We start from the raw sequence: 12786 nt of genomic DNA on the forward strand, positions 1-12786 counted from the left end.
ATTCTCTTCGAGCTGTTATAGGTTGGAAGCGGGCTTTGCTTAAGTCCACTGAAGTATAGGTTAACCTAAGCACACTGAAACGCCTCAGTATACTCGTTCACTCTCAACTTTTTATGGGTCACACTCCTTAGTGAAAGTCATCAGTAGCGCTTTTACGTCCATGCTCTAGTGGATGAGCCCCGAGTCGTGTTGCAAATATCCTTCATTGTTATTTTAATTTTTGAATTTGTTCAACCTTTTTTCTTTTCTTTTTTTTGGCTGTTTGAATGTTCTTCAAACACAGTTTAAAATGTATCCATAACTATATTGGAGACTGTTTGAAATGAACGGGAGAGAAGGGAAAATAGGAGTGAGGATGAAGTCTCCACCGGAAGGAGCGTATCCTGAGAGGTACAAAGGCTGTTACTGTTCCCTTAGGGACCAAGGGATGTACCCCCGGGTGAGTATGTTTGTGTATGGTTGTGTGGGTGCATGTGTGTGCGTCAACACCCCCCCCCCCCCCCCCCCTACCTTTCTCCCTTCTTCCAATGTTTCATCTTTTCAACCCAGGTATATATATACTTAACAGAACATGGCAGTGACGGGCAGGAACATCCGCTTCGTCTCATGGAATGTCAAAGGGATGAATAACTCTATCAAGGCGAACAAGATACTTAACCACCTACGACATCTCAAGGGTGACCTTTGTTTTTTACAAGAGACACATCTGCACCTCAGATATCCCCCGCATTAAGAGAGCATGGATGGGACACATTTTTCATTCTAAATTCTCTGCAAAAGCCAGGGGAGCTGCAATTATTATACATAGGGATGTACCCTTCGAGCCTTCCACCATTTTAGCTGACCCTGACGGAAGATATGTTATAGTGTCGGGCAGGCTGCAGAACATTCCTGTGGTTTTGGCCTCAATATATGCACCAAATTGGGACAATGATAAATTTGTATCCAACTTATTTTCCTCGATACCCAACCTTAATGATCATCACATAATTATCGGAGGGGACTTTAACACTTTCCGTGCCACTCACGAGATATCTCGTGTTTTTTTATAGGTGGTTGAAAGCCACTCACGAGATTTCTCAGATTTTTTATTTTTTTTTTTGCAATCTGAAATCATATTGCATCACCCGAGCCTACCCGAGTATAGCCGAACAACGCCGGCGATCATTGTGGAAAAAAGCGCCCCCTGTCGTCTCCCAGATGACATAAGTGATTTTGGAATGGACTCAATGAAAATGGATGGGGAAAAAAATCCGGTACTCCACATTTTCCAGTCCACTGATCCAGCCGGGGTTACCACAGTTCATTCTGGAACATCAGAGCCCCGCTGATCATGGAGTTCTACTGTATCGCGTTGGATCCATACACTTATCGATTTTTTCGAATGGTGATCAGGAATTGGAATATACCAGTTGGATACCATCTGATGTCAGGTAAGGACTCTATGTTATCAGTGTTAGGATAATCAGAGTAAGTTTGATGAAGTTATAAGCTGTTTTGTGAAATGTCCGCTTTCGGTTTCACTGTAAAAGTCAGAGAGGAAATCAACGGGGCGATTATCCGTGCGCGGCTCGAATGTGCTTGCGTGCACGTATAATATTGATCATCTAGCGTTTATTTGAAAACGATTCATAAAAAGGCCGACGAATATCAACGTTGTGGAATATTCCAGTAAAAGACGATTTTCATAGAATGCTCCAGAATGGGCTGTTTATCTGAAAACGGGTGCTTTTCTAAATGCTCTGAAACGGAAACGACGCGATAAAAAAACAATCTGCCCTGACAGCACTGACTGGAAAATAGTCTTTGATAATGCGATGGGCAGATTAGACACATAGCCATAATTTAAAACATAGATTAGGCGATATTAACGTTAACATTGGCGCCGATGGTGGCATTCAGCGGGTAAAAAGGAAAACCCGGCGTGGCGCTCAAAGTGTTAACCAGGTCCAAAACATAGAACTTGACAGATCTTCGGATAGACGTACTACCATCTCCAAAGCAGCTAACATCTTAAAATTTCACATGGAACAGCTTGGCCTTATAGACCCTTGGAGAACAAAATGTATACCGATAAACTTTTCTCCTTTTCCCATGTCCACCACACGTATTCGAGGATAGATTTCTTTTTATTGGATGAAAAACTACTACATAATGTAATCTCTACTAAGTACCATAGTATAGTCATTTCCGATCATGCCCCGACATCCGTTGAAATTAACTTCCCCCAGGGTAGAACACCCTCTAAATTTTGGAGATTCAACTCCCACTTACTATCTGAACCTGAATTTAAGGATTTCGTTCATACACAAATAAAAATCTTCTTTGAGATAAACGACACGCGTGAAATTAGCAGCGACATACTCTGGGAGGCCTTTAAGGCATATCTCCGCGGACAGGCTATCTCCTTTACCTCTCATTTTGGGAAGCAGGAACAATCCAAATTAACGGGTATATCAGATGAGATTAAACAATTAGACATCCAGTATTCGTCCAAACCCACCCCTGCTCTATATAAAAAACAACTCCAGCTTCAATCACAATATGATTTGCTCTCAACTAGTAAGATCGAGAGACTACTCCTGCACACCAAGCAACGTTTTTTCGAGCAGGGGGACAAGGCAGGAAAATTGCTTGCGTACCAAGCACGAGTGGCAAGTGCCTCTAGACTGATTCCCAGGATAAAGTCCCAATTAGGTGTCACTACAACAGACCCTACGGAAATTTCTGAAATTTTCTCTGACTATTATTCTAAACTTTACACGTCGGAGTCTTCCCAGCAGGACTGGGATCGCCCAAACCCCCTCAGGTCTCTCAAGTACCCTCAAGCGAATAAAGCGGAAGCTGAAGAGTTGGGCATGCCTATAACCATCTCTGAAGTGACTGAGGCAATCAAATCTTTACAAAGTGGTAAATCACCCGGGCCAGATGGCTATACTACAGAATTTTATAAAACGTACTCCACGTTGATTGCCCCTTTTCTACTGAGAGTATATAACGACTCCCTTCTAAAGGGCCAGATGCCACCCACGCTATCAGAGGCGTCGTTGTCCCTGCTGCTCAAAAAAGGTAAAGACCCTCTCCTTTGTAGCAGTTACAGACCAATCTCCCTCCTTAATGTGGATTGTAAAATATTGGCTAAGGTCCTGTCGTGCCGTCTCCAGAAGGTGGTTCCGTTCCTGATAGACCCGGATCAGACAGGTTTCATCATGGACAGGCAGTCCTTCTTTAATACCAGAAGGCTGTTAAATATCCTTTTCACAATCACGACTGGCGCACCAGAAATGGTACTCTCCCTAGATGCTGAGAAAGCGTTTGACAGAGTGGAATGGAGATACCTGTTCCATACACTTGAGAAATTCGGTCTGGGCCCGGGTTTTATTTCATGGATAAAACTTCTATACTCGTCCCCGGTGGCCTCGGTTAACGTAAATGGTACCAAGTCGGGCCAGTTCTCGCTTTATCGTGGCACCCGTCAAGGATGCCCGCTTTCTCCCTTGCTCTACGCGCTCGCTGCGGAACCGTTAGCCATATGGCTTCGCAGTGAGGACAGATTTGACGGGATTGAGAGGTTCGGCCTGGTTCATAAACTCTCATTGTATGCCGATGATCTTCTACTCTATGTCTCCAATCCGTCATCGTCCATCCCTGTTATCCTAAATATTCTTGAACAGCATAGGCAGCTCTCTGGGTACAAACTTAATCTCCAGAAAAGTGAATATTTACCTGTTAATGCATCTGGGGAACGGCTTCCTCCGTCGCTTTTCCCCTTTAAAAGGGCCGTGGAAGGATTGACATATCTAGGGATTTTCATGGCCAAATCACAGACGGAGATCTTCGCAAAAAATGTCCGTCCTCTGCTAGATCGCTTTAAGTTAGATCTGACGAGGTGGTCTTCTCTCCCCCTCTCACTTCTGGGAAGGGTTAACCTGATAAAAATGGTGGTCTTACCCTGATTTTTATATGCTTTTCAGCATATACCAATATTTATTAATAAAGCCTTTTTCACCTCGATTGATCAACTTATAAGTTCATTCCTGTGGGGTAACAAAAGAGCACGTAACAAGAGGACAATCATGCAACTTCCCAAATCAGAAGGGGGTTTGGCTTTGCCTAATCTTCGCTATTACTACTGGGCATGTAATATAAACAAACTCCTTTACTGGAAGACCAAAAGGGAGGAAGAAGAACGGCCCCAATGGGCTCGGATGGAAATCTCCTCTTCAAAATACTCACTCTGGTCTGTGGCAACATCCCAACTGCCCATCTCAATCCCTATTAAACAGGTGGCTCGGAACCAGATCGTAACGGATACTTTGAAAATCTGGAATCAGTTTGGTTAAAGGAAAACTCCAACATTTTGGGAAATTAGCTTATTTAACATCTTCCCTGGAGTTAGACAAGAAGATACATACCTTTTTTGTCTCTGTGCATGCATTAGGCTTAGGGAACAGTCGCTCCGTTAGCATAGCTTAGCTTCATCACTGGAAGTGAGTAGGGGCCGGAGCCTGGCGTTCCCACACAGTGTATAGTTTGATTGATTGATTGAAAAGTTTATTAACAGATTGCAGAATACACTCCAAATACAACTCCAAAACGTTCATGTAAACATGTTGTGACCTGTGTATTCACCACGTGGAGAAATAAAAAATAATTGAATTAGACAATTACGTTTATAAGCAAATATACTTGCCCAACCACTACTGTATGAGCGCAGCCAGTGATTTCAACGTGACGGCGTGTTTGTTTACATTCTCATTCATTCAAAAGATCCGAACCGATTGAAGTTTATAGATACCATGACTTGAAATCCTCTTACCTTGACGAGTAAAAGCCTCCCCAATTTAGAAAACAGTAATCCAATGGCTGGTATTGATAATATACTACTAACGCTCGGAGCTAACCAGCTAACCAGTTATCAAGCAGATAACGAGAGCAATGACTTCCTTTCTGGGGGGTTTCAAAATAAAAGAGCGACGTCTATAGCAGCGGAAAACGTTTATTTTGTACATTATCTAACGTTAACACGAACCTAAACTAACTTTAGGTTAGTTGTAACGTTAGTTTAGGTTCGTGTTAACGTTAGATAATGTACAAAATAAACGTTTTCCGCTGCTATAGACGTCGCTTTTATTTTGAAACCCCCCAGAAAGGAAGTCATTGCTCTCGTTATCTGCTTGATAACTGGTTAGCTGGTTAGCTCCGAGCGTTAGTAGTATATTATCAATACCAGCCATTGGATTACTGTTTTCTAAATTGGGGAGGCTTTTAATCGTCAAGGTAAGAGGATTTCAAGTCATGGTATCTATAAACTTCAATCGGTTCGGATCTTTTGAATGAATGAGAATGTAAACAAACACGCCGTCACATTGAAATCACTGGCTGCGCTCATACAGTAGTGGTTGGGCAAGTATATTTGCTTATAAACGTAATTGTCTAATTCAATTATTTTTTATTTCTCCACGTGGTGAATACACAGGTCACAACATGTTTACATGAACGTTTTGGAGTTGTATTTGGAGTGTATTCTGCAATCTGTTAATAAACTTTTCAATCAATCAATCAAACTATACACTGTGTGGGAACGCCAGGCTCCGGCCCCTACTCACTTCCAGTGATGAAGCTAAGCTATGCTAACGGAGCGACTGTTCCCTAAGCCTAATGCATGCACAGAGACAAAAAAGGTATGCATCTTCTTGTCTAATTCCAGGGAAGATGTTAAATAAGCTAATTTCCCAAAATGTTGGAGTTTTCCTTTAACAATTTGGCCTACACGCTCCGTCTGGGCTAGCTCCAATCTCTCGCGATCACCTATTCCTACCGTCCTGCTCCGATCCTGTATTCAGAATCTGGGCAAACAAAGGTTTGCTAACCATTAATGACCTCTACTCCGGAGGTGTGTTCTCCTCGTTTGCAGAATTATCAAAAAAATGTGGTCTTCCAAACTCCCACCTTTTCAGATCAGACATTTTGTTCAGAACCAATTCCCACAATTCCCTGGCAGTCCTCCAGACTCGAGGACTGACCCCCTCCTATCGCTCAGCACTGGGCGAAAAGGGCTCGTCTCAATTATATATGATAAAATATTTTGGATAAACCCAACTTGCTTAGACTCCCTAAAAGCCAAATGGGACGAAGATCTGGGAATTGCCATTACAGATGAACAATGGGATCATATATTAGACCTTGTACACAGGGGCGTAGCTGGGGGGGGGGGGAGCTTAGGATGATTCCAAGGGCCCAGCACTGAGGGGGGGCCCAAATTTTTTTTTTTTTTTACTAGACATCACTCAGGTGTATTATTGATGCTCTCATTGATACTATGTTTGTTTCTGAAGTGTGTGTGTGTGTGTGTGTGAGATATATAGAGAGAGAGGGGGGGCTTTGGTAGACTATTGCATTGGTCCATTCATTGAAGATGAACGCAATGCGACATCCTTTACTAGGCTCACCCACCAACAGTGCAGGTGCTGAACTGCTGATCCGAATGTATAGGTAAAAACCATATTATGCGTTTTCATCAATAAAAAAATGGCCAAAAGAATTTCCGCTTACGCGCGCTCGCATTCACTGGGGGCCTACAAATACATTCTTTCATGGGGCCCAGAATCTGGAGCTACACCCCTGCTTGTACACACCTCCTCTATATGTGCAAGACACAGTTTGCTGCAGTGTAGGATCCTGCATAGGGTTCATTACACCAATGCGAGGTTAGCAAAGATATACCCGGATAGAACGGATGCATGTAATAGATGTAAGCAATCTCCAGCCGATTATATGCACATGTTTTGGACGTGCCCCAAACTCAGAGTTTTGGACTGCAATATTTGATACACTGAGTAGGGTCCTGGGTGTGACGTTAGACCCAGATCCACTCACTGCCTTTTTCGGAATCCCGAATACCCCTACAATCATCTAGGGCTGCAAAACGAGTTGTGGCGTTCACTACCCTCCTCGCTAGAATTATTCTCTTTAAATGGATACACCCTTCCCCACCCACTCACAACAATACATGAAATACTACATTGCATTAGGCTTGAACGAATCAGATTCTCCCTAAAGGGCTCCCTTGAAACATTCCATGAGACCTGGCAGCCTATTCTTTAATTGGAGCCGAAGAGTGCTGCGGAGTGCTTCCGCGTTTTCCCTGATTGGCTGCGACACGCCCCGCGGCAGCCGCAGAGCGGAGCGGCAGAGCTTGCGGCATTATGTAGCCGTAATCCCAGATGTTTTTCCATCGACGCTTAGCTCAACTGGTACGCCGCCATGCTGTGGAGCCTGCGGTGCGGTTGGTCACAAGTTCGAATCACTTCTATTTTTTTTTCTTCTTTTTTACGTTTATCATCTCTCGCTATAAACGTGCATTCTTCCGCTGGTTAAGTTTAGGCATTCTTTCGGAGTTGGTTAAGGTTAAGTTAAGGTTAGGCATTATTTCGGAGTTGGTTAAGGTTAGGGTTAAGTTAAGGTTAGGGAGGGTTAAGGTTAGGCATTCTTTCGGAGTTGGTTAAGGTTAGGGTTTGTCACAGAGAATGCCTGTCTGTCTTTCTTGACGTGGAGGATGCAGCCTATTTCCGCACTGCCGCTCTCTCGCGCTGCCGCGGTCACATGGCCAATCAGAGAAACGCGACGCACTCTTCGGCTGTGATAAATATAGACGCAACCTGGCAACCATTTCTGCAACACATCGATACCTTGACCAATGACTATCAATGAAGAGACTTAGAAAGGTTAGAGCTTTACACCTCTAACTGCACTTTCATATCTTTTATCATTATTTTATTCCTATTGTTTACTGTCCCCCCCCCCCCCTTCCTGGTATGTATGGGTGTGAATGAGAGCCCGGGGGGTGGGTGGGTAATTGGGGGAGGGAGGGAGGAATGGGGGACACAGCTGCAGAAGATTGAACTATTCAAGAACCATCACAACACTATAATTAGGGATGGGGAAAAAAAGTGTGAAATGATATCATTGTTGACTTTCTTCCACAGTGTTAGGTTTTTTTTTGTTTTTAGTTTTTCTTTATCTAACTATTTGTGCATACTGCAGATGTGTCTGATTGATAGTATTATTGTGTTTCTTTTCCAGCCACATCTATGCTAAAATCTATATGTTTGAATGTTTTGCAGATGCGTTTGTCATTAACCTCGGTGTGGGGGGGATGGGGGGGGAAGGGGAAATGAAGGGGGGAAAAAGATGGAAATGTACAATACTTACAACTGAAATTTTTTTTCCTGTAATAAAGAGATTAAAAAAAATAAAATAAAAAATGACATCTGGAAGACTTGTCGATGACTGGAATGTATGAATAAGGTGAAATGACAGAATAGAACAAAGTTAACTCCAAAAGCAGATGTAAAACAACACTTTATAAAAAGATGTTTTGAATCCATCTACACCCATTATCTTCGTTCACAGGCTTTCTCCCACTCTGTTCATTTAGCCTCCGAAAGCAGTACAGTTTTGAGGATGAAAAGCGAAGGGTACTTTTTTTGGTCAGTTGATGACGAGCTCTCTCCACCAGGGGGCAGTGCAGGGACACGACTCGGGTGTTGCACTTTTCTACAGGTCCATTCATTATCAATCCTATGCTTCTCACTTTTCGGAAAAACAGAAAACCACATATTACATGCCGCGAAGTGCTCACTGCTAAAGCTACAATAGGGTGGTTACGTCATTGCTCAGTTTCCGGCCGGTCCACCTCGCAAAATTGCAACGTATTTCCCCATTTCTAAATCGTCTCGTTTAAAACAAATAAAGCATGAACATTTGCATGGTGTACCTTTCTGTGCGTAGTGCAAGTCAATGGGGTATCAAACCATTCATCTAAAAATTTCATACAAGTCCTTTTTAAACCATTATATTACTTATCAGTGCCATTACTACAGTTTAAACAACTAAATGGAGTGGCTTGCATGCAATGGTGTGAGTAACGGGCTGATACCCCATTTGACTTGACACTAGCATTGCTAACAAATACTAACAGGAGGCTGGTGCCAATTTTCTCAGAAAGAAATAAAATACAAGCACAAAAGGTCAATGTTCTGCGTGAGGGGTTAGTGCCGATTAGCACGACACTCTGAAGCCTCCCACTGAAGTGCAGACAGACCGCTTTTAATGGTCCCATATTTCTACATGTTCAACATTTCTATAGAACTTCCTGATGTCATGAAAACATGTTTCAAGTTTTATTTCCAAAGAAACGACCCTAAAACTAAACGTTCTTCCGTTGAATTCAACAGGCTGTTTTTGGTGAGTGTAGCTCAGATTCACAATTCCCTTCCATGATTGCTTGCCAAAAGAAAAAGAAAAATACTGTTATTGTAAAGTAGTCATTTTTTTCACCAGACACTCATCACCAGATTCTTGTCCTTCAATTGATCTAAAAATGGCTTCTTAGCCTTTTTACCATTCCTTATTAAAACCTAGGAGTACAAAACCCTAATGAGTCAACGACTGTCGATTACCTGCGATCATACAGCCAACCAGCATAATTTAGAAGCAGACCACAGCTACATTGCATCACCATATCAAGAGACTGTGTGTTGCATCTTAATTATGACTACATACTTTTTTTATCCACTTTTTCTATTTTTCTCCCATCCCAATTTCGTATAGCCAATTCTCTCCCCTGTCTTGAACGTTGCTAGACTATGCCTCCCACTGGTCGGCTGTAGTGAGGATAGAAGCCTTGCATCACGTGTCCCCTCCGGTACACGAGGAGGCAGCCTGTCGCATCTTATTATGACTACATACTTAAAAATAAATACAGTTATCGCACCCTGGAATGGGGGAAGGAAGTGCAGAAAGATTTTGTAGTTCAATAGTATCGTTGAAAATCCTCTCGGTCAATGGATCATGTCATATCCAAAGTAATAATGAGTACATACGGTAATCAAAACATCAGAAAATATGTTGCTGTCCAAATACTCTAAAAGCCAACTGTCATTATGAGCACATTACCCTTAGAAATAATAATTAACACTCACAACATACAATAGCTTAAAAGGACCATACCAGTCTGATTTGTACTTCTAGTCATAGGGAGGTGTAGTGGTTAAGTCATTGGTGTTTCCCGCACAATCCACCCTCCTTGAAATCGCCATGTATTTCCAATGGACCCATTTCTAAATCGTCTCGTTTAAAACAAATAAAGCATGAACATTGGCATGGTGTACCTTTCTGTGTGTATTCATCCAAAATCTATAGCTCAACATGAAAAAATTCGCAATTAAATCGTAAAAGTAGCAAAATAACAACCTTTATGTTTCTGTTCACTGAGGAACTACACTTCTCTCTGGCGCTGCTGACTGACGTCACCACAGCGTAGACTCCTGGCTGTATTAGGCGACAGCACTGAACGACAGGCGTTGTTTTTTATTTTTAACAACTAATTAAAAACCTTATAACTTTATTTCAACCAAAAATGCTTAAACAATAATGTTACGCGGTCAGGTAGCGTAGCGGAGATTGGGCTTGTCACCAATGCAAGAGGCTGCGGTCTCGACTCCCGTAGTCAGCATTGTCTCTGGCTTGGGCTGATCGCTATACTAACCCGTTTGGCTGGGTTAGGGGGAGGGAAGTCACGGGTGGGGATCTGGCGTTGTGGACAGCGGAAGCAGGACTTGATGAAGGCAGTGTGACCTCCCACGCGTTACACTTCACCAATGAGAGTCCTCGCTGCCAGGTGAAAAAAGAGGCACTGGCTGTCGCCGCCCGTGTCGGAGGAAGCGTGCGGAGGACTTCAGGTTTCCCTTGTACCGACCAGTTGGAGAACATGCGCACAACAAACAGGTAGGGGAGCGGGGGAATTGGCACAACGACTAAATTGAGACGGGGAGAAAACAGAGACAAATCGGAGAAAGAGAGGATTAAAAAAACAAAACAAAAAAAAATTATAATGTTAGTGATAGAAGGGAACTCATTTTGTGGGGCGCCCTCGTGGCACATACCATAGTGCTTCACACACCTACGCGGCCGTCCCGGGTTCGACTCCCGCTCCCGGGGGATAATTTGTCGCATGTCTTCCCCGCCTCTTCTCCCATTCACCCTCTCCTCCTCTGTCGGTCATGTCTGACCATGAAAAATGAAGCTGTAAAAATGCTAAAATAAATCTTTAAAAAAAAAAGGGAACTCATTTTGTGCAAAAATGGAAAGCTTGCCAATGTTCATGAGGCAGAATTGTTACAATAGCCGATAATACATTTTCCCAATGATAAATCCCTATACGGGTGGACCGCGCGGCCTACACCTCCCTATTACCAGATATTGTCCCCGTCTTTAACACATTTTGTGTGCAAACAGTACAAAGTGTATGTTTTGGTAGATATCAGCCTACCTCTCACACTGCCATCGATGTTGAAGATCATTTACCGCTGTATTATTTATCTTCACTAATGTTACTGTATTACTCCACTACAAGCCATTCAGACCTGAGAGTTAACAACAAGTGCACCCAAATGAACACAGAGCTCTGATGTGCATGGCTTCTAGGGCTGACCTCGATGTGCATGGCTTCTAGGGCCGACCTCGATGTGCATGGCTTCTAGGCCTGACCTCGATGTGCATGGCTTCTAGGGCTGACCTCCACTAGTCCAATAATCGATCGAAAGGAGCCGTAGTCGACTGCCAACCTCTTAGAAAAAAAAGATTATTCATTCATTTATCATTCTTTCCAAAAGCAAAGAGGCCTAGAAGCGTGGCTAACACTAATGGCGCGCATACCAGAGAGGCCAACTGCCTACGAAAACGGGCACAGAGGCACTGAAAGAGGATTTCCCCCATCTAATGAACAAACTAGACTAGACAAATATCAAGATGAATCCATCAGTGGACCAATTGCATGCTTTCGCAGAGGACAAGAAGCCTTCAGTCGACTCCTTCAGACATTAAGCACCCCCCACAGCCCAAATGGAATGATTAAAAAAAAGAATCAGGAGTGTAATCGACTACCACTCGACTATCGGCAAGTTTTGGCCAATCAAAGTCGACTATACAAATCCATAGTCGGGGACAGGCCTAATGCCTTCTAGTAGAGTGTAGCAAAAAAGTTACATAATTATTCCTAGCACCTTTCAAAAATGTTCTTATATGCAGTATTTTCCACCCCTTTTCAATACCAATGGCATTTAGTAAGTTAAGCAGAGATCAGATGAAACAAACTGTACACGCCTACAAACACAAACTGTACACGCCTACAAACACAAACTGTACACGCCTACAAACACAAACTGTACACACCTACAAACACAAACTGTACACACCTACAAACTGTACACGCCTACAGACACAAACTGTACACACCTACAAACACAAACTGTACACACCTACAAACTGTACACGCCTACAAACACAACTGTACACGCAGGGAGCGAAATTAACTTTTTGACTCACCGGCCAGTGGCGGGTAGATGGGAAGAGTCTACCCGCCAAGCATATTTCTTACCTGCCAACATTTTTTGATTAAAAAAAAATATATATATATTTTATATAAAATAAAAATTGAAATAAAATATATATTATATAATCATACTTGTAGTTGTATTATCTGCGAGACATCGCCACCACGCAATAAGTCAAAATGCTTGCTATCTGCAAACAGCTCCACTGTCTGTGTGTATACTTGAGTAGCCTCCAGCTCCAGCAAGGATTCTCCGGCCCTGCAGCTAGACCCTATATTCAGCTAGACCCTACATTCAGCATGCAAGGATGCTCCGGCGATGCAGCTGGACCCTATTTATAACGTTACGGTTCTTTTGTCAAATCACATTCAACATGCCCTCAGCTAGA

The sequence above is a fragment of the Notolepis coatsorum genome (genome assembly GCF_963971535.1).
Source record: "Notolepis coatsorum genome assembly, chromosome: 4".
Classification (NCBI taxonomy): Eukaryota; Metazoa; Chordata; class Actinopteri; order Aulopiformes; family Paralepididae; genus Notolepis; species Notolepis coatsorum.